The sequence below is a fragment of the Camelus bactrianus genome, chromosome 20 (genome assembly GCF_048773025.1).
Source record: "Camelus bactrianus isolate YW-2024 breed Bactrian camel chromosome 20, ASM4877302v1, whole genome shotgun sequence".
NCBI classification, from domain to species: Eukaryota; Metazoa; Chordata; class Mammalia; order Artiodactyla; family Camelidae; genus Camelus; species Camelus bactrianus.
In genome coordinates this window covers 15,047,815-15,070,332 of record NC_133558.1, presented here as the reverse complement: position 1 = coordinate 15,070,332, position 22,518 = coordinate 15,047,815, and the positions used below count along the sequence as shown (strand labels likewise).

The window sequence follows — 22,518 nt, the reverse complement described above, 5'->3', positions numbered from 1 at the left end:
GAAAAGAAACAGTGATTTCATTTCAAATGTGAAATCTGAATATCTATTCACCACAACAGTTGCAACTGACCCATAATTTTCCTCCGATCATTATCTTCTAAAGAATATTTCCGCAGTCCATTATCCTCTAAGTTCTCAACCATATCCAAAAGCTGCTACAATTTAAACTTTTAGCTCCTGCTTTTTATGGACTTACTGTTTTCTCTCTCCTACTTTTCCATCAGTGAAATCTACAATGAGCTCACAATCATAAGTATGTTCATGACAACCCAATGCTCTGTATCATGGCATAATTTTATTTAGAGAAACTAAAATATTTGAAAGTGAGTTCTTTAAACTGTAACTGACAACAAGTGACTTACTATAAGCAATAGAGAAATTTTTAACGATTAGAACAAATGTTACAGAAGAATGGAAATTTTGGACAGAAACTTTCTGTATTGAAGAATCTCTCACCCATGTGGATAGGAAATGATGCAATTTCAACACCAGATCACCAAAAAGTGCTCCATTGTGGTCCTCTGTGTAGACTTTTTGGGATTTTGTGACAGTGTTGATCAGAGTGGAACACAATTCTACTTAGATTTCTTCTTTGATTAGTAAAAGTATTTTTAAAATATTATATGTATGCACATAACGGAGACATCATGAAATAATAATTTTGTACTGAAGTTTCAAGATAATTAAATATATGTATTTCTCCCACTTTGACTGGTCTCATTAGTTCAGGGTCTTTGGATAGAAGCTACTCTGTATACGAACTTCAAAGATGATACCCCATCAGAACAGAACGTTCCTGTATAAACCTAACTCCAAATAGTCAGGTAGACAAATTTTTTTTCAAAAATACACTGACCACTGAGATTTATGTATTGTCTCCTAATGTCTGGTAGATTTCTTTATTATTTTTTGGCTACATCTGTAACTTCTGGGTATAATAAATTCCACTATTATTTCTTCATTTTGACCATCTTAACAACTGATGTGGTTTGCTATGTGATTGATTCAGCTTCAGCAAAACTGCTACTTATTGACCCAAATGAGTGGATCAAGCTCATGTTGTGTCCCAACTCACTGACAATGTACAGATAATCCCTACTTTGGAGCACAATTTTGCCTTAATTATGCAATACTGTGTTTTAGTTATTGACTGAAAAATGGGCTATTTCTACAAACACGAACCTAGAACTAATTTCAAAGAAAAATCTTCAGAAGACAGACACTTCAGAAATGTCATGAAAATGGAATGAATGAACCTTATCAAAGAAAGAAAGAAAATGTAAAAGTCTCCATTTTTGAAGGCATTTATACACCCTACTTTGTTATGGTCTGCTCTAAGTAAATGTATATATTTTAATTCACTCTAGCATGAGCTATCTTTAAGAACATTCTTTTGAGACTGGGTAACAAACCCTCCTAAAGCTGCCAAAGAACGATGCCAAGGAAAGAAGAGGACTCCTTGCTTCCAAATATGGGAGGAGTTCTCAGGGTACCCTTAGTAACTGGGAAACAGAATACTCCTATTGTATGTGGGTGCTTGGCAGTTGGCCATTGTCACTCAAGCTTTCAACCACGCCAAGGCACTTCCAAGCATAGAGGAGAGCCCAGACTTAGTTGCTCTGCTCTGTTTGGGTAATCATTAGATACTGCCGCTAGAAATCTCTTCACCTTAGCAGAAAAGATCAGTTTGAATGATCATGATAGTGTCAACTTTTTTGGAAAGGGTAGAGCACACACACATACACACACAAGCTCACACACACGCACTCACTCTTAGTCATGGTTTTCTTTTTTTTTTCTTTTTTCTTTTGCCAAAATGTTTACCATCCTGGGGATAAAAATTTTCTCTTCCTTGCTCTCAAAATAAATTTTTGTTTGTGCTTTCCTTCAAAATGGCAATCTGAAATTGTTCAATGACCCCTTTGAAACAATAGAAGCTAGCTATTCTCTTGAAAACTAAATCACAGTATTACTGAAAAGGCTCTGTAGATGACAGATTTGGACCCTAAAAAGGAAAAGAATTACTTCAATAGCTGTGTGTAAATAGAAGGCAAATGGTAAGCATTCCTCGTAAAATTAAAAGGGCCCATGCCTACTTGACCTTGGGAAAACTAAAGGACCTGAAGCCTCACATCAGGAGCAACTTAGAAACACTCTTGCTACCTGTGCACCTGCATTTCAAATACAACAAAGGAAACCAGCAAAATGACTATTAATAGTCAACACATTTAAAATTATTCCAAGAATTATAAAATATCTAACATTTCACTGGCTATTCCCACCTAGACAGCCATGTCAGTTGTGTAAGGGTGGCACTGCCTTTACTAATCTCCACATCTGCAGATTATTTTAAAAGGAGTCCAGGAAGATAAGGTAAATAAAACAAATTATTAGACTGCTAACATACATTACAAAACGATAGATGGGAAGCATTGTTTTTATTAAGCCAAAAATTGATGCCGAGAGGTAGTTGCACGTGTATCAAATTCTGTCCATTTATTTAGCTGTCTTTTGGTCTAGCCATTTATCTCAGTAAATCTGGGGCTCAGTTGACTGTGTGTGGATTGCATACCATCTTGCAGCTTCTTAGGTGTTGGACTACTAGAGACTATCACTTGTCTTTATTTTTTAAATTTATACTTTATTCATGGATATTTAAAATATATGAAGTATACCAATACTAGGAAGGAATTATCTAGTTCTTTTATTTTAACTCACAGATAAGCAATACACTGAATTGCTAAAGCTCAAATTCAGATAATGTAAGATGAAAAAGAGTTAAAACCTAAAACATAACAATTGAGTTTGCAGCAGATTTATTCAATAGCGGTGGTTCTCAAAGTGTGGTCAGAGGATTCCTGGAGTTCCTAAGATCCTTTAAAGGGTCCATGAGGTCAGAACTAATTTTGTAATAAAGTACAATGGTATTTTCCTATTTTATTCTCATTCTTTCACAAGTGTCCAATGGGGTTTTCCAGAGGGTACATGATATGTGAGGTTGTAACAAACTGAATAGCAAAGCAAATCTAAAAATCTAGCTGTCTTTTATTAAACCACCCAATAAAAAAATGTTTAAAAATATAAAACAATGCCATTCATCATTTTTTGTGTTGGAAAAGACAGTTATTTTTCATAAGAACATGCATTTATGTCAACATGTAATGGTATCACTATTGTTATTTCTAAGTGAGTTAATAAATACTGAAATGTTTCCCGATTTTAATTTCTGATACAAATGCCAGCAGATATAACCCACATTCACAGAAGCTTTTTGGGGTGTTCTCAATAATTTTTAAGCAAGTAAATGGGTTCTGAGACCAGAATGTTTGGGTTTACTATTTTAGAGCTTTGGACTTTCAATTTATTTTTAAAGCCCAGTTACTAATTTTACCAGTATCAAAAATAGGGTGAACACTTGTTATAAAAGTCTCCACAATTACTCTTTGGAAGATTAGCTTCATATTTATTGTATCATTTGCTAATCAACAAAATATAGCCAAAAGAATAATTTTATATATAGTATTTAATATGATTTCTTCCACCTCTTCCATTCCTGGCCAGACACTCACCCTGGACCTTTCTTTGCATTTAATGTTAGTATACAACAAAGGAGATATATTGCCTGGTGTAGGTTACGCATCCAGTAAATATCTGCTGACTTGATTAAATGAAGCTACTTCTTAACTGAAGTTTATTTGACTTCTATATAAAGATGGCACAATAAAGTATTATTAAGTCAACTGCTGCTCAAAGCAAATACATGGACACTGGTGATTGTTTTTCGGAGAAAATTTTGTTGTTTAGATTCACACACCTGAACCTTTTCATATCCATGCTTGTTTCCACTTCTAACCGTGAGTTACACTGACAATACTGCAGGGAGAATGGCAGTAAAACGCAGATCAGAACATAGACACAAAAGCTTAGAATCACGATAAAGTTAAACACGCTCAGCTAACAAAGCAGCAAAAAGATAACCACTGAAACTGTCTAACCTACTCAAGCAATACACAGGAAGTTGAGCCAAGCCATTCTGAGTTTATTTTTAAATAATATAAATGCTGACATAGTTTTTAAATTATCATTAATATTATTATCTTAATAGTGTCTTTGCAATTCAAGCTACTCTTTTTAAAGTGTATTAAAATAATGAATACATAGAATCATCTTATGTAGTCTAGCTAAGTGCAAAGGAGAAATCAGAAAATTTCTAGAACTCTCACCCCTCGATTTCTGCAATTTCATTTGGGTTGATTTTCCAACTCTATTTTCCAACAAGATAAAATTCCCCTTCTATCTGCCAGATTCTAAGTCTCAAAGATGGGGACACAATGCAGAATGGATAGACCGTACTTATCAACATTGGCGCGTATTCAGTGTCCTCCAGTTTAATTGTCATAATGCCAAATAGCCCAGTCTTTGAGCTTGTTTACAGCCAAAGGCAATGCATAAATTCCAACTTTCTTTATAGTTTGTTTTGTTATTTTCTTCTGAATTCTTCTGAATTCAAAGTATTAGAAGAAATGAAATGCATTATCAGCAAAGTTTTATTTAATTAACTTTGATTAACTCATCTCATCATCTATTCAAATTGGGCCCAAATGGAATGAGATCAGGAGAACATAAGTGAAAATAAAAACACATTTCTTTTTAATAGAAATGGTGAATTTCTCTTGAAATGGGCTACAGATTAAAATCTGCTAGCATGTTGTGACTACTCACGGAATGGTCCGTTCCGTATTAAGTGGCTACACTTAATAAATAAATAATAAAAATGGCACCCTCGTCTCATTGGCCATCTCACTCCACCGAGCTTAGTGCCAGAGAGGCATGTATGACTCTATAATGATAGTTCACTGTAGGTTCTCAATAGTGTGAATATTTTATGTTTTAGATAGTCTAAATATTTAGCTATTTAGATATTTTAAAAAGCAAAGTTCTTCTTTAAACTGTCCTTGAAAACAGTGAAAATCATTTCACAATGTATAGAACCACTTTCATACATTTTTTAGAAAAAAGTATGAAATGAATGAGTAGATACATGTACCTTTTTCTTTTCTGTGATAATCAGCGTATGTCTTTCATTTACTCTCATTTATGGTCAGAGGTCCTGCCAGTCAACAGCGAGTGTTGTTCTATTTGGGTTTCCATAGCTGTGAGTTGCAGTTCTTGATGGGGTGTATGTAGCCCAGAGTGGCTCGTGGAGCAACCAGGGGACATCAGATAGAGGAGCTGCTCATCCTTTGGCTCCTGTACTGCTGCCAGTACAGCATCTGTCTCCTCCTTAGTCTTGTGACCACAATGAAATTGCTTTTTGATATAGCTCTGTTTCCATGCAAGACTGTCAGTTACCCTGCCAGATTCCATAGGGAACAGGAAGCAGGCTGAGGGTGCCATTTTTGACACTGTGTGACAGGAAAAGGCCCATTTTACAAAGGAACATCATAAAACCAAGAGCTTCCCATCTGCCTCTCCCGCTTACCCTTGCTCATAAAACCAAGCTGAATTAAACCTGCAGAATATCTGCAATTTACTCTCCTTTACCAATATTATGTGAAACAGGCTTGACCACCAAAAGTGAGTAAGGGTGAAGAAAGCTATCATTGCTTTTCCGAGTAAAGGAAAAACAAAACAAAGCAAAACAAAAAAATCTAAGTTACCAGGAATGGGCAAATTTTAAAAGAATTTGGCTATAGAAAAAGTAATGAAAAAATTAAATTTTAGTAAATATCTTAAATAAAAACATTGAGGGCATAGACAGAAACTAATCTATCAAACTGTAAAAGGAAAAAAAAGTAGGAACAGTCTCTTATTTCTGTTTAGCACCAGTGAGAAATTCCCTTGTAAAAAAAATTATTTGTACTCTGGGCTTGTGAATCAACTATGGGAAATCATGGAAACATTTCTGGACAGAGAAAGTTATGGGAAAAGGAGATTTTCCTCAAGCTCAACAATTTCTGTCCTCTGAATGGGGGCAAATGTTTCTGAGCACATTCAAAATGATCCTTTGCTTTTACGTTGTGAGAAAATCATATTGTAACAGCCCAGAAAGAAATGGAGAGCATAGTTACAGATGCATGAGCAGAAACTCATTTGTTACAGTCAAGAAAACGTGACTAAATGCCTAGTACAGAGAATATGCATAACAGAAAAAGTAGGCAGTTCAAGAAGGCAAGGATGTCCCTCAAACCATTTACATCTCCATCACTCTTTCAGAAGAGAAAATCTAATGTATTACTAAGACAGGTTTCTCAGAGGTTTTCTCAGTTTTCTAAAGAAACAAAAATTTTCCAAAGCACTATAGATATTTAAACTATATTAAATTCCTGATAAAATCATGAATGATATAGGAGTAATACAGATTTCTGTTGCAATAAAATTTGTATCTTTTATCAAGAAAAAGGATCTCTGATTATTGTCAAGATAGTCATAGTGATAACTTAAATTCTGAAAACTGTATCTGTGGGAACAAACAACCAGATGAATGTGCGATGCACAAAGACCATTTATTTTACTAGCTAATAAAATCAGTAAAAAATACTGATTGATAAAACTGAGATTTGTTTTTACTGAACTTATCATACTCAATTGAATACGTAAACATAGTGCAAGTTTTATAACAATACAAATACCTTAATTTTATATATTTTATTGAAATGTAATTGACTTACAACATTAGTTTCAGGTGTACGGCATAGTGATTCAACATTTCTATACCTTACAAAATGATCGCCATGGTAAGTCTAGTTTCCATCTGTCACCACACAAAGCTACTCTATGTTCTCGATCCCTGCACGTCACATCCCAATGACTTACTACTTTTATACTTTTATTAATTAGAACAAGTGTACTTAAACACAATAAAAAATTACCCTTATCATTCTGCCAATAAAGAAACCGAAGACCAGAAAGAACAAGCAACTTGTTCAGAGTAGCAGAAGTGATAAATGGCATACTTAGGAATAGCCTTTTAGATATTTTAGGTACTTTTTATTTTTTAAGTTTTATTTATTAATTAATTTAAGTATAGCCAGTTACAATGTGTCAGTTTCTGGTGTACAGCATAATGTCCCAGTCATGTATGTATGTATGTATGTGTGTGTGTGTGTATATATATATATATATATATACACACACACACACACACATTTTAGAAGCTCTGCTATATTACATATTTTAATGTTGTTTTTCTAAGTTAAATTTGTAAGATATTTTGATCAAATAAATATCATAAAGAATTTGTATAGAAACCTAACATGTCATGGAATATTTAAAGTAGTCCCTCTCTCCCTCTTTCCTCTGGTTAGACAGATGACTTACAGAGAGAGAGAGAGATAGCTCTATATCTCTATCTCTATCTGTCCATCTCTCTATATCTTACCTAGTGTAGAAAATCATGTGTTATTTTACATCAGCCTTCTGCTAGAATGAGAATAGGTAAGAATAAAACTCTACAAGGGAGAAGTATGAAGACAAAGGGAACCACCATATATAAGGGAACTTCGCTATCAAAAATTGTCTTGGTTTTCTTGAAAGTTCTGCTGTGTTAATACTCTCCAGTTCAGATGTGTTTGTCAGCAAAATACCATTTGGATCAAGGGCCCTCAGCCTTGCCTGAATTCCTTCCAATTCACTCTGACATTAACTGACAGAATACTGCTCAGAGAAGTTCTTACATGATAGACTTGCTCAGTCAACAGAAGCTTCTCAACCAGTCAGCGCGCAGCACATGAGTGAGATACTGTGTCCACAATTTTAATGACCCAAATCCAGTCTTCTCACACTGCAAAGCTGTGTGACCTTGGAATGTAAACATAGCGTCAGATTTTATTGCATACACCAACACCACACTTAGAATTGACAGAGCTTTACTGAACAGTTACTTGGTCCTGAATGCAAGGCTATCTGAGAACCCTCATAGAATGACAACATTTACATTTTGTTTTTCTTTAGAGTGGACATCTTACCTTCTCTTATTGTCTCCAAAAACACTTCTGTCTTGGGTAAAAATGAAGGGAGATAAAGTATACTTCTAAAGTAACTTTTGGTTAAGTTTGTTTCTATCAACTTCATCATCCCAGCTACTTTGTGTATAACAATCTTCATATCACACTATAATATGCCAAATAAAAATGGGCCCCAAAGCAACAGCCAACATATGCACAGACCTAGAAAAGTTTTCATACAAGAAAATAACATATTAATGTACTTCATAAGCTAAAAAGTAGATAGAGACTCTTTTTGGAATAGAGTTTGAGGAGTGGAACATCACTTGAATATTAGCCTGTTTTTTGGGTCAGGAAAAAAATCATCACTTCTCTTCAAGAAGTGAAGGAGGCAGAAATGCTTTAGAAAAGAGACTATTTGACTAGTGAACTTCAGAAGACTTGAGAAACTGGGACACAGGAATAAACTGGAATTTGTGCAACCTACAGTAAGCCTGAGCAGCATATTCACATTTCCTGATAGCCCTTAGGTGACGGTGGCATTGGCTGACCAGCTCTGGCACTGGCCTGCTTCTCTGCCCTGCATGCTACTTTGGTCCTCCTGTTCTGCAGTGCCTGCAGCTGAAGCTCATGCCTGACTTCCCACTACTGTTCCCTGGGAGCTTCACCAGTGAGTTCCCCCTGTTATACCTCATGCTTTAAAGGACAAATAAAATCAACCAGTGTAATACTTGGAGATGAAAGATGCTTAAAAGTAATCTCTCAATATAAGAGAAGTGAAGTGGAAAAGATAGAGGGACTATGCACTGATCTCCTGTTTTCACATACAGAGCAAAGCTACACTGGTTACTCAACCTAATTTCAAGGCAGTGTTTCCCAGAGCATACTGCACTCAGCAACCTGAAACAATGGAAACCTTTCCCAACCCCGGGGAAAAGAAATGGCATCACTGACTATATTCCTCATGATAATTACTTTACACATATACTTCTGTTAATCCTTTGGTGTCTGCTACTGCAAGTCTTCTAGAAAATGCCAGTGTTAGTAAAATGGCTGGAGATCATATAAGAATAACAAATAGCAAAACCTCATAACAATAGCTAATTTTTTCAGAGCTTCCTCCATACTTCATGCTCTACATGCATTAACTTAAATAGAATCTTCATAATCACTGTATATATGAAGATTAAATACCTTTACCCTCATTTTAATCTATGAGAAAAACTGAAGTTTAGTGACTGTAGTATTTAAGACCATACCAGCTGAAATCTTAGCAGCTTAAACATTAAAAATTTCTTTCTCATACACAACAGTCCAACCAGAGTGCTGAGTGGACAGTCTTCCCTAAAGAGATTCAAGACTAACTACGATACATAAAATAGATAAACAACAAGTTTCTACTGCGTAGCACAGGGAACTATATTCAATACCCAGTAGTAACCTATAATGGAAAAGAATATGAAAACAAATATATATATATATATACACACACACACACACACATATATATATATATATGTATATGTATATGCATGACTGGGACATTATGCTGTACACCAGAAATTGACACACTGTAACTGACTATACTTCAATAAAAAAGACTGCAAATATAAAAAAGAATTCAAGGTCTTTTTAGTTATGGGGTAGTGTAATCATGCTTTAAGGTTTGAATGAGTGTCACAAAAAGACATAATTTTCCATATTGAAAGGACACAATTTTCAGCACTTTACCTGTAAGCACTCTAGCATAGGAATAAATTAGATTAGGAAGGAATCTAAATGTACAGTTTGCCAAGTCAAATATTATTCAATTGCTTTATCTTTGTGCTGTATCAGTCTTATTTGATGGGGTCAGATGTGGCCTGGACCAAAACTGTTCTTCTTATCACCAAGTTTTCTCACATAAAATTTCACAAAGTCAGAATCCTTGTAAAATTTTCCTGTTGGAAGTAACTGCCTTCTTCCCATAAGCTTTTAGTGGTGATACCTAAGCACACCAGAACAAAGAAGACCACTTGCTGGCTTCTGCCGAAAGCAGTGGAGAACTGCAGAAACTAAGATGGAAAATGTACAGAAGTGGGAAAGACAATAATAACTCCCTCCCTCATGTTATTTAAACAAAACACCCTAACAGAATTTGCTATATATATTGCTAAGCAAATTGAGCCTGTCTAAAACTGTAAACAAATTAAAATTGCTACATAACTCTTTAATTCAATAAATTTAATTTTACATGTATTCAACAATGCAACTGAACTGGTATTGCTGACATACAGGACTTACTGATTGACAGTCTGTACTGAAAATAAACAGATCAGTGCTTTTGCTACTTTCAATCTTTCTTTCTATCAACGACAATGTAATTATAATTTCTAAATCAAATGTACCAATGATCCACACTTCTTTATAAATTCATACAAGAATGTCAAAAGTAAGACCTGCAAATAACTGTTAATATGATATTCCTAAAATGGCAAAAATAGAAATATAACAAAACTGTCTGCAGAAAATGAGTCCTTTTGACAATTAACATTAACACACAGCCATCAGCTCTGTTCATGTAACATTTACTGAGCATTTAACCACGTGCTCTGCCCGGTGAAAGAGTACAAAAACATGACTAATACGTCATTTTTATTTTCAAGGTGCTTACAATGCTGCTGGAAAAATATATGCAGACATACTTGAAAAACAAAATATAAATAACGTCCACGAACGCCACTCTTCCTATAGTTCACCAAATCTGGGAAGGGTCTGTATGCTTCTACCATCTTACAGAGGTCTGAAAGTGAATCACTGAACTTAATCCACTGAAAAATACACAATAACCAAAATATTAGGAATCAGGGTGAGGTTCTTTATTATCTCGATTTATAAGAATTAGATGGAGGAAGGCTCCAAACCTGCAACGGTCTCATCTTCTAATCTTATGAGATTTCAGAAAGAGCTATACACGCAAGAGACAGTGACAAATGAGAAGTTCAGTTACCACATTATTATAATTATCCAACTGTCCATAACTCCCAATTAAAGCCCATAAGAAATCTGGTTGGAATGCCTGACTTAAGACAGAAGGAGAGGCCCTTCTGTGGCTTTAAGTTCTCATCTCTAGCAAACTACTAAGTCCAAATTAATGAGAAATCCAAGACATGAAAGCAGTGGTGTGAGATTAACATGGTTCACCATCCCCCAAAGTGCCAGACCAAACTCTGCTGCTTTTACAATGTGGGTAAGAGATTGAGAAAGAGGTGGGGGCAGGCACGGTGACCTGCCAGATGGAAGCAAGAAGCAAGAATGACAGGGCTACTTGCATGCATGTTGTTTCTTAACAGAGTTATCCTCCACCAACCCCTCCGTGATTCAAGTTACACCTTTGTCCTACCTTACAACAAATTCTGAACACTACTTACAAATACCCTAGATAGTTAATAGATACTTCTAACTGGGGAGAAATCTATAAGGCTACACAAAATCCATGATAATTGTCAACACATCTGAAAGGAGAAACTTTATAATAAAGCAAATAATAACAACACATAAACCTCACCTCAGTGGAAGCTAACACTCTGTTGCTTTTAAAGCCATCCTATCAAGTTGTGACATTTCACGCAACTTACAAATAATTTCTCACGACTTTATTTTACTTTATTTCTTTTTAGAAATATTACTACATTTCCTTTTGACTAGCCTTCTATAGTTTTTCCATTTTCATAGACATGTTGCTGCCTTGGCCCATAACATAGCTAACAAATAAAACATAATTTCAGGGGAGGAACATCACCAGGGTGGCAGATAGGAGACCCCGGGCTGTTTCTCCAACAAAGAACAATAATTAGACAGCTATCCATGAATGGAGACAGACCTAGGAGAACACAGGAATTCATTTATCAAGTTTCAGCCACACAATGAATACTCCATTTTGCATTGAAGAATTTAAAGTAGACTTTTGTTGTCCTACCAACAGCCATCTCATACATTTTGTTCACCGTCTTGTGAACTTAAAGAGATAATCACCAGAATTTTCATCACCACACAGTTCATTGATTAAGACAGGATTTTAGATCTGTCTGGATGACATCTCAGCATAGTAGGGTCTGTAGGTTGACTAAGTGAGAAGCTCGGAGGAAGGATCATCACTGTTCAATTTGTCAGGTGGAACAGAAAAGAATGGCCCCTGAGCCTGAGAGAGATGAAAAGGAGAAGAAAGGGACAAGGCTATTGTCCATGCAACTCACAGTGTGGTAGAATGACATTCCTCTAACCTTAGGAATTTACCCTAGAAAGGATATTATGTTAAGGCTATTTAAGTTTCTTCAATGCATTTCAACATGTTCCCCCCACGCCAAACCTCCAAGGCTCCTCGTGGCCAGACACTTTCAGGAAACAACTGGGGTGACTGATGGCACGTCTCCGTAACGAGGTGGGTGGCAGTGCAGCGTTCAGTTCCCAAGTGGAGTCTACCTCTGCACCCCAGGGCTTTGCTCACTTGTCAGTAACCTCAACAGCACATACCTGCCTCTTACTTATCACTTAATGAAACAACAGACTGTTCTGCCTACCATCTAATAGTTGTTAATATCCTAATAATATTAACTTATGCAATATCAGGCTGAATTGTAAGGCTGACAAGAGCCTGTGTGTGTGTAAATGTAATTACAGTGGATTTTTAATGATAAATCACTGCTGTTTCCCTCTGCCTTAATAAACTGTCAGGTACCACCAAAAAAAAAGAGCAGAAGCAATTAAGGGAAGCAACAGGATCTTGGGCTGAGGGACAGGAGTGATGGAGGAAACAGACCCTCTGCCCTCTGCCCAAATAGCTTACATAAACTGCTGGTACTTAACAGCTGTGAACTCCGAGCAGCAGGAAATCAGCCTCCTCATTCATCCACCTAGGATATAGCATTGTGATTTCTCATAGAAAGGTACAGATGTTCAACTCTGATAAAGTACCTTGGACATCCAAAGAGCTCATTAAATTCCACCCATTATTTCTGTGTTCCCTCAGTATCTATTCAAAGAAGATATTTATAAGACACTAACATTTTATTTAGTTTTATTCAAAGGCAGGAGATCCCTAACTTCCTAGGTCTTTAAGCTCTGATTGTTAGAATGGATAGACGAGCATACAGAGGCTGCAGTAAATCTAGGACAGTGCATGGCACAGGGCAGGAACCAAGCTGCTCAGTAGGGCACAGCAAAGGGTGTAGACAGTGATAGACCAGAGTTCACAGCCCAGCTCTGCAACTTAACAGCTGGGTGACTTTCAACAAAGATCCTTAAACCTCTTCCATACTCTGTTTCCTGATTTGTAAAGTGAAGATATTAGTCAGTAACATCAACTTCATAAGGTTGCTACGGAGAACAAATTAAATAATGCATTAGACCTCTGACTCGCTACAATTCTTGCTACCTGTAATGCACTCAGTACATTACTATTAATAGCAGTTTATTATTATATTATCAGTTGCCATGTAGATACTTATTTGCCCTCACCCTGCAGTCTCAACACACTTACTAGATTTTGTTCCTGTGGGCGGACCAAAGGATAGAATCATACAGCATCTGTACAGACAGGACTACCATAATTACACTGTCTAACCGTGTTATTAGGTACACGAGGAAACTCAGCTGAATTCATACATTTAATCACAAATCGGCCAAAGCTAAGTGTCAGGCTCTGAAATAGGCACTCAAGATACACACTTGAATAGAGCAGAGTCTTACTCATTTGAGATGCATCATCTTTATAGTGAAATAGGCAGGTGGAGGCAAGTGAGAAATGCACCAAAAAGGCGAGCTCCTATTGACACTCAAACACGGAGGAGGAAGAGCTTATCCCTGACTGGGGCAGCCTGAGGTGTTCTAGGCAAGATGGTATTTGCTCTATTGTGAAGCAACTGCATGCGACAGAGACACTAAGGAAAAAATTAGGTAAGAGTACAGGCAAGTAAATGATGTGTAAACATCATTGGTTATTAAGGAAATGCAAATTAAAACCCTAACCAGTTCCCACTACATTAGTTTGAATGGACAAAAATAAATAAATAAATAAAAAACAAACTACTGAAATCCCAAGAATCGGAGGGGGCCGGGAGCAACTTGATGTCTTCCACATTGCTGGTGGGGATGTAAAACGCTATAGCGACTTTCAAAACCAGTTTGTCAATTTCTTACAAAGTCAACCATCCACTGAACAAATGATGCAATTCCTCCTCCTAGGTACTGGCCTCAGTGAAATGAAAAATGATGTTTATACAAAAAATCCTTCATGACTATTTACAGCAGTTTATTCGTAATCTCCAAAAAACTAGAAACAACCCAAATGTCCTTCAGTGGGTGAATGGATAAACAAACCATGGTACGTTCTTACCACGGACTAGTATCCAGCAATAACAAGAAGACACTACTGATGCACAGAATGACATGAATGGATCTCAGATGCATTATGCTAAGTGAAAGAAGCCATTCCCAGTACCCTAATAATGTCTGATTCCATCCAAGTGCCACATTGGACAAGGGAAAACCTTAGGGAGAGAAAACAAATGAGTGCTTTCTATGGGACAGGAGAAGGCACTGACTTTAAATGGCATGAAGAAAACTGTGGGGTTGATGAAACAGTTCCAGATTTCAATTGTGGTGCTGATCACTAGGTTATACGCATCTCCCAAAATCATAAACCTTTACCCTAAAAGGATGAATTTCACTGTCTGTAAATTATATCTTAATTTTAAAAAAGGCCAAAATAGTCTATGTGCAAAGATATAGAAATATAATACAGCATAGCAAATTCAGGTTTTGCAAGCACGACCAGAGTATATGGGGTATCATATAAGAATTACTTAGCTAACACCTGGCTTAGAGTAGAAACCCAATGAATAAGTAAAACATAAACGAATGGAGGGGAATTACTGTGCTGTGAGTATGGAAATAGAAGCCAACTTCCACAAAATCATGGAATAACTGGCAAAGTCAGTATGCTTATATTTGGTTTGGCGATGTAATGGATACCTTTGCTGTGAATATTATTTAGTAAGTCCTGTCTGAAAGAAAGGGAGAAAATGTAGGAAGATGGCGTGCATCAGGGCAGCCACACAGACTGACTACAGTGAGATGGTTCCCGTTAAATTTGTGCAAGAGCCACGCACACAGCAGTCCTGGGAAGCATGCGCTGGGAGACCATTTCTCTATTTTCACTTCTGTAGATGTTTGAGAGACATTTGCTAAGGAGAAATATGAGTGACAGAGGAACACGAAATCAAAGTGCAGAACATCAGGGCTATATAGTCCCACTGGCTTTTTGTAATTAGGCCGCCTTAGTCAAATGATTTTCAACAATTTTCCACAGGTATTTGTCCAGCCCATGCTGGCTATATAATACTACAGAGGACTGTATTTGAAGATAAGGTCATACAAAAATTATTCTCGTGGAGTAAAAATTCATCTTAAACGTGAGTCACAATAAGAAGTCAACGTGATGACTTAGGACATGTAGAGAAATAAGAAGCAACTGTGTCACCCCATGGAGCTAGGCACCCCACTGCTGAGGAAAAGCCGGAATTAGGGGATTAGTATAGGAAAGTGAACAGAGTTCTTCCTTCAGCGTGGACGGTAGGATTTTCATCATATTTATCATTTCTGGAGCAGGGGGTGTTTTAAGTGGCTTACAAACTGTTATTATTTGTTTCTCCAAGACGAAGACTGTAAATAAATATTAGCCTCTTGAGAAAATGACTTTAGAAGGTTAAGATCAGGCAGAAAGTCGAATGCTAAACAGGAACTTTACCTCGTCCCACCATCTCCCGCCGTGCCACTCCATTGTGAAAATATGCTTGTTCAACACCTTGAACTTCCACTTCTTTTCAGAAAAAGGACAGCTTGCAGTTTTTTGGTTTTGTTTTGTTTTGTTTTTTTTAAATAATAATACTTGTAGGTAAAGGGCCAGATGGGATTAGGAGAATGAGGAAAGAGAGCCAGAAACAGGAAATGAGATGTCAGGGGAACAAAGGACAAGTAGAGAAAAGTTTAGAGAAGTTACTCTGTGCTTCTACCAAGAATCTACACATTGGGGTTTTATCACGACTGAGTCTTTTGAGATTCATCCGTCACTAAACAGTACTAAGCACACTGTCTTTAAAGGAAATCTTTGTTCTAATTCCCCCCTGACAGGAAAAAGCTTCTGGGTTCACTCAACCCTAACTTTATCCTTTACAAAGGAAAACTACAGAGAGAATGGCCTCACTCCCGGGGGCTTCCCCACTCTCTTGTTCAACTTGCTCTGGCTCACCAGACAAGGGCTTAGACTCCCTCCATCCACCTGCTGCAGCCCTCACAAAACCAAAAGGCCTGCTTAGATGCTTTTATTTTCTTTCCTTTGGGGTTCCTCAAAGTCTAGGTGCCCCAGAGAGCAATCCTTTGTAAGCAGATGACCTAAGTGATTGATAAAAGGGCTGGAACATTCCAAAAGATAGAAAGGTTATTCCTCGTCTTCCCCCACCCCACAATAGTGGAGAATATCTGACCCAGATTCAAATCATCAGAGGATGAGACTTCCAATCCAATATTAAAACACAAAGAAATGGCAATATCTCTCGCATTGAACTTGACTGCTGAGAGCCTTGAACATCTATCATCTATGAAGAATGCAGACAAGGCCTCCTTCAAAGCAGGACTGCATTCACCTTATTTTAGAAAAATGGGCATTTACTTAATATGAAGGAGTTCCATTAAAAATAGTTACTCTCAAAATTCAAAAATTCCTTCTAACTTTTTATTACTCTGTAATGGAATTTTACAATATTTATCTCCAATCTTGTGTTTATGCTGCAGATTATAATTTCACATATATTGCAAAACTGCAGAAACATTCCCAAGAAATACTGCTAGGTTTGGGATTACAATTATCACCTCCTGTCCTAGTGATTGTACCATTCTCACCCCACGTGTATCCAGTAAGATCCTTCGTTGCAAGCAATAGAAACTGATCCTGTACATAGAAAAGCATTTATTGGAAATATAATGGGCTCACAGAATCAGCAGAAGATAAAAATTAAATTTAGGTCACAGACCAAAAGTAAAGGAATTTGTTGCAGACAAGAAGCAAGAAGAGAAACAATTGCTTTTGGCAGAAATGTCCAGTGAGGTGCTGCCCCACCACTGAACACTGATGGGGCTGGACACTGAGAGAGCTACGAATGCACCTTCAGTCTCTCTCTCTGAACTGCCTGCTCCAACTTAATACTGTGAGTCGGAAACATCTAACTGGTCAAGCCTAGGTCATGTCCTGGTGTGTTCAGACCGCTGATTCCTTGCCCAAACCCTTCTACAAGTCACTGTTAACCACTGGAACATCTTCCTTTCAAAGGTCTTCTTGATTACAAAAATTTAAAAAAAAAGCTGAAACTTCAAAGTGGGAGAAAAAAGACCTTCTTTATATAGCTACATAAACATGAAGTAGTAGCGCAAATACCAATAGAGATACGTATGGCAATAAAAGAAAAAAATTAATTTTTTTTTAAAAAAGGTAACGGGTTATTAATCTGCCTCTACTTTGCTATGGCATTCATTTCAGCTGAAGTGTGCTCATGTTTGGTTACACCACAAATTCTGAAGGCACTCACTAAAACCAACAAAGAGATTCTTCTCCCCTGTGTGGTTATTTCTTGATTACAGTGAAAGCCAGTGGCCTTAGAACAGGTGGCTTTCTTCCATCGGCTGGGCTCCCGAGAGATGAGAGGGGAGGCAGGGCTTGCAAGAGCTGTCACCAGCTGGCAGTGGCTCAGTCATCCCAAGACTCTGTGTTACTTTCTGGAAAGGGGAAATTTCAGAAACTACAAAGCTTCTCTCAGCTTTGATTTGGCCCACAGCTCACAACAGCTGTAAAAGTTGAATCTTGCAGGGGGGCAAAAAAAAAAAAAAGAAACAAAAAACAAGGTCAAGACTGGTTATAATGTGGTTTTACTAGAGTGTATTGTTTTCAGAAGAGGGAAAAACCACTACGTATGAATATGCAGAGAGTGAAAAATGAGAAAAACATGTTCATTTTATTTCAAGCTAAAGAGATTGGGCCCACAACCCCAATTATATATGTGCTGCTAGAGGCAGAATGAATAACTACTTGTCTTTGAAATGCTCTAAGATATATTTTAGCAGCTTATATCTCCAAAAGCATTCACTACTTTCAGGGCTTTTTTCTCCCCAGCTCTTATGATCTGAATAATGGAGTGGGTGGGAGTAATCCTAAACGTTAAGCAAGTTAGTGAAACAAAACTATTAAAAAATGAGTGACTGATTTCCGCTGTATCCTACTGATTCAGAAGCAAAGTAAAAGATTCTTCTCTCTGGACTTAATTCCTTTTATTTATTCCCTGCTGCAAAAAGATTTCTTTTTCCCCAAATAATTTAAACATCGCTCTCTCTTCTCTAGAGGTTCAAACTAGTTTTTTTTTTTTTTTTTCAAAAGCAGTGGATTGGGAGAGAGGTTTTATCCCCAAATCGTTACCAGGTTTTTCATGATTCTGTTATCAATTAGCTGGAAGTGTTCACATCACTTCTGACAATACATGCCAGCAGGAAGGTAGTTCTATTTTAATTATTTAGGATAGTACTTCTCAGTCCTTGATGCATATTAGAATTACCTGGAGTGCTTAAACAAAATGGGTGTCTGGGCTTTATTCCAGACTAACTAAATCATAATCTCTACACAGGGAACCCAGTCATCGGTGTTTTGTTTCTAGCTCTCAGGTGAATCTACAGTAATGGGAGACGGGGCTAAAAACTCCTCTTCCCAGGAAGCTGCCACTTCTTTGTGGCTGAGGATCAACACTTGCACAAAAGGATTTCTATCAGGACACAAAGAAAGAATTAGAACCCCACTTTTCCTTCCTTCCTCCTACAGAGAAATAGACTCTGCCAACTTACTTTGTGAGCCCAAATGGAATATTACAGCAACGGTCACTTTACCAAACCTCACACCTCTAGTTCCTTCTCCCTAATTAGCCTCCTTGACCCAAACAGAGCCACTTAAACTTGTAGCTTCAGTATCTCAGACTCTCAGAGAACATGATTGTCACTCCATTGCTTGCTATAAATTTTATTATCCATCAGAGAATGCAGAAACCCCTTGCCAATTTCTGGAAACATTTTTAAAGCACTTTTAAAATTCTAAGGATGAGTTCCCCACTGGTATTCACTTGACGGGCATAGAAAACTCAGTTGAAAGGACTGCAGAGGAGGCTGCCATGGGGCCCAGCTGGGGCCCAACTCCCACAAAACAGAGCAACAGCTCTCCAACTTGACATTCTGATTCAGTACATCTGAGGTGAAACCTAAAGCTCGGCATTTTTTAATAGGAACCTCAGAAGATTCTGCAACAGATGGTTTGCAGACCACCCAGATGGTTTGCAGACCACCCAGGGAAACATGGCCATCGGCTGTTAAATGAAACGCTTTCAGAGAAACCAGGAGTGTGTAGGTGGGGAAAGCTAAGCTGTGTTCAAATATTTAAAGGGTTTTCTTGTTTGGAAAAAAATTAAATAGATCCTTTTTTAAAACCCTCTTCTTTAAGCTTCCAAAAGATAGAAAAAGTGAAACATGGGTGGAAAATCTAGAAAACCTGATTTGGCCTCAGTTTAGAAAAGAATATTATAGTAATCAAACTGAACTGCCTTAGAAAGTAGTATTTCTTGATTCATCCCAGAATGATGGCCACTTAGCAAAGATACTACCAAGGGGATTCAAGCTTGTGGTGGGAAGACAGTTCAGTATGCCAGATCCCTTAAATCATGAATTCACACAGAATAACAAAGTTCATTATGGGTCTAAGTTTTTACCTTTATGGTAGTTTGAAAAAAAATATATAACTGGACATGTGTGCACCATATTTAACTCATTTCCTAAAGCACCTCGATACACCTTGAGTATCTTATACCAAGGAATCATGAAACTAGCTTTTGGGTTAAGAAGCTTTAACCCAAACATTTAATAGGGCTGCAAAAAAAAAATGTTCATCACCTCTTTATGGCTTTAGAGGCAAGCATCTAAGCTAACCCAACAGAGATAGCTAGCTAGCAAGTCAGAAAGACAGAGACACAGAGATAAATAGACAGCTGGATAGAGAGAATGAGATGAGAGAGAGAGAGAGATTCATTCATTCCTGGCTAAGATGGACTAAGCACACTCCAATCCATCTGTCCTATTGAATGCAGCTTTAAAACCTGGAAAGAATGTGCATGGAGCAGCTATTTGAGGATGCTGAAAAGAAAACAGAGGTAAGGGGGTTGGATAAGAAGACCAGAATTAAAAGTACCACCAAACAGACAGTGAGTTCACCAATTTTATTCCCCTCCAGAGTTCCATGGCCTGAATTCAAGGTGGCCCGTGAACTGGAAGGGGCCCTGGCACACACAGAAACCTAGGAGAAGCACTCTAGTTGATGGCTGCACTGTCTATGTATAGCCAGCTGCCTCTCTGCCCTAGTGACTCTAATGGTGCCTTAACGTCAGCCCAGTGGTCAGGACTTGGCAATAACTGGGTGTATAAAAGTCGCTACTAAAATCTCAGATTTCCTAACTTTAGAGGTGAATTTAATCCATATTTTGCCTTATCTATCTACCCTCAAGTTCAAATGCATAAAAGGAATGCACAGAACAATAAATATTCTGTTCATAAAAGAGAGGGGGGCCTCCTAATGCTCAGAGAGAGTATGGAAATCTGTTTTTCTTCTTTCTCCCCCCTTTTGTTCCATTCTTTAGTGCCTTAGCCTCCAAGTGATTTTAGAGCAGTGGTGGCAATGACAGCAACCAGACCCAGCAGGACCCCATAACTTTGAAGGAAGAAAATCTTCCCCTCCAAACAAAGGAGCTATGGTCTTGAAATAAGGGAAGGAGCTCCCCCCCACCTCAGTTACTTCCCCTACTCATCCTCCTTCCCCGTTTTTCCTTCCCCTCCTGCTCACTCGCCCCCCGACCAGGACATGGGTGCAGTCAAGGAAAGCGGGCAGCTGAGCAGGATGTACTAAAGCAGAATGTACTTCTGGCCAGAGGAGTGAAAAAGAGGAATCTGAAGGAACCAGGAATTACCAGGGAGACAGCAGGAGAGGGAAGAACTTGAAAGCAAGTTAAATGACTGTTTAGACTGCTAAATGAAAAGCTTTCAGAGAAACCAGGTATATGCAGTTTTCTCCACAGTACATGAATTCCTGTCTTCACCCAATCCGCACCAGTGTGGATCTGAATCTAAACAGCACACACAGACTTTGAGAAGAAACATTGAAATAGTCTGTTGCCCAAATCCCAGACTGGCTGGCTGCCTGAAGAACATACAGGACAAATTTGAACAGCACTGTAAAGGACTTTAAAACCAAATTGACATTGGGACCACAACCCAAAGAAATTTGGTCAAAATGTGACTTGAACCCAATCAAGTTGATGGCTGCTAAAGCAAAGGTATCAACATTCTCTGTAGGGCTTCAACTAGACCCAGAGATGCAATGTAATATTCAAAATGTCCACAATATAACACAAAATTACTTGCCATACATAAAACCTGGAAAATCTTAGCTTGCATAGGAAAAGAATCTGAGATGATAGAGTTGTTCGAATTATCTAACAGGAACTTGAAAGCAGTTACAAAAAATTCTCCAACTAGAAAGAGTGACAGAAACATCCTTGAAACAAGTGGAAAGACAGAAAATCTCAGCAAAGAAATAGAAGACATAAAGAAGAACTAAATGGAAATTTTAGAACTGAAAAGTGTAATCATTGAAATGAAAATCTCATAGGATGGTCTCAAGGATCAGAATGGAGGTGGCAGAGGAAAGAGTCAGCAAACTTGAAGATCCCTTGAATAGATATTATTCAATCTGAACAATGAAGAAAAAAGGGAAAAAAATTAAGAAAACAACAAATGAATAGAGCACGAGGTAACCGTGAGACAATACCAAAAAGTCTAATGCTTGTATTATCATAGTGTCGGAAGGAGAAGAGAAAAAACTGTGGACCTGCAAAGAAAAAAAAAAAACTAAAAGGAACAATGCTGAAAACTTCCCAAATATGGTGAAGGACCACCTACAAAAAATTCTGCCTGCATCCTGAGCAGAGCAGCCAGGGGACAGAGAGAAAAAGCCATGGGAATTAGCCCTGCCCTCTTGTAATCGGAGCTGCTGGAAACCTCAGTTAGTCTGTCTCCCGTGGGCCTCCATGGCTGCAGCTCCCAGTGCTGCCGTGGATTAGCTAGTGGCTGGCGTGGGAGCAGGGAGGGACAATGGGAGGAAGGATGTTGATCTTCTCACTCTTACAGTTGTTAAGTCCTATTCGTGACTCCTCGAGCCAGGTTTCTCCTGGAACTTTCTCTGACTGCACTGGTAGTGCTCACTTCCAGAGTGCTGGCTATGTTAGGTCCAGGCCAGGGAATATCAGAGGGACAAAAAAGGACCACTCACTGCGGGGTCCGGGAGTCCTGGACAACTGTACTTCATCCCCAGTCCTCCCGCTACTATTTCTTTTACAGGGCCCACAAACAGCTGCTCCCTACCTGCTATCTGGGTCTTACACCTGCTTTCCATCAGGGAGAC

The 22,518-nt window shown here is 37.9% G+C and overlaps 1 protein-coding gene across 5 annotated transcripts in view; it reads right to left on the bottom strand.

The window, feature by feature from the left end:
• LOC105084198 (uncharacterized) overlaps window positions 1-22,518 on the bottom strand; it is a 987,172-nt gene that overhangs the window by 240,012 nt on the left and 724,642 nt on the right. The window contains exon 1 of one of the 5 annotated variants that reach the window (XM_074348173.1): window positions 7,677-7,803. The exons of the other annotated variants lie outside the window; for them this stretch is intronic. The gene's annotated coding sequence lies outside the window, so the exon portion shown is untranslated. Of the gene's footprint in view, window positions 1-7,676; window positions 7,804-22,518 lie in introns of those variants that run through there. 5 annotated transcript variants of the gene reach the window in all.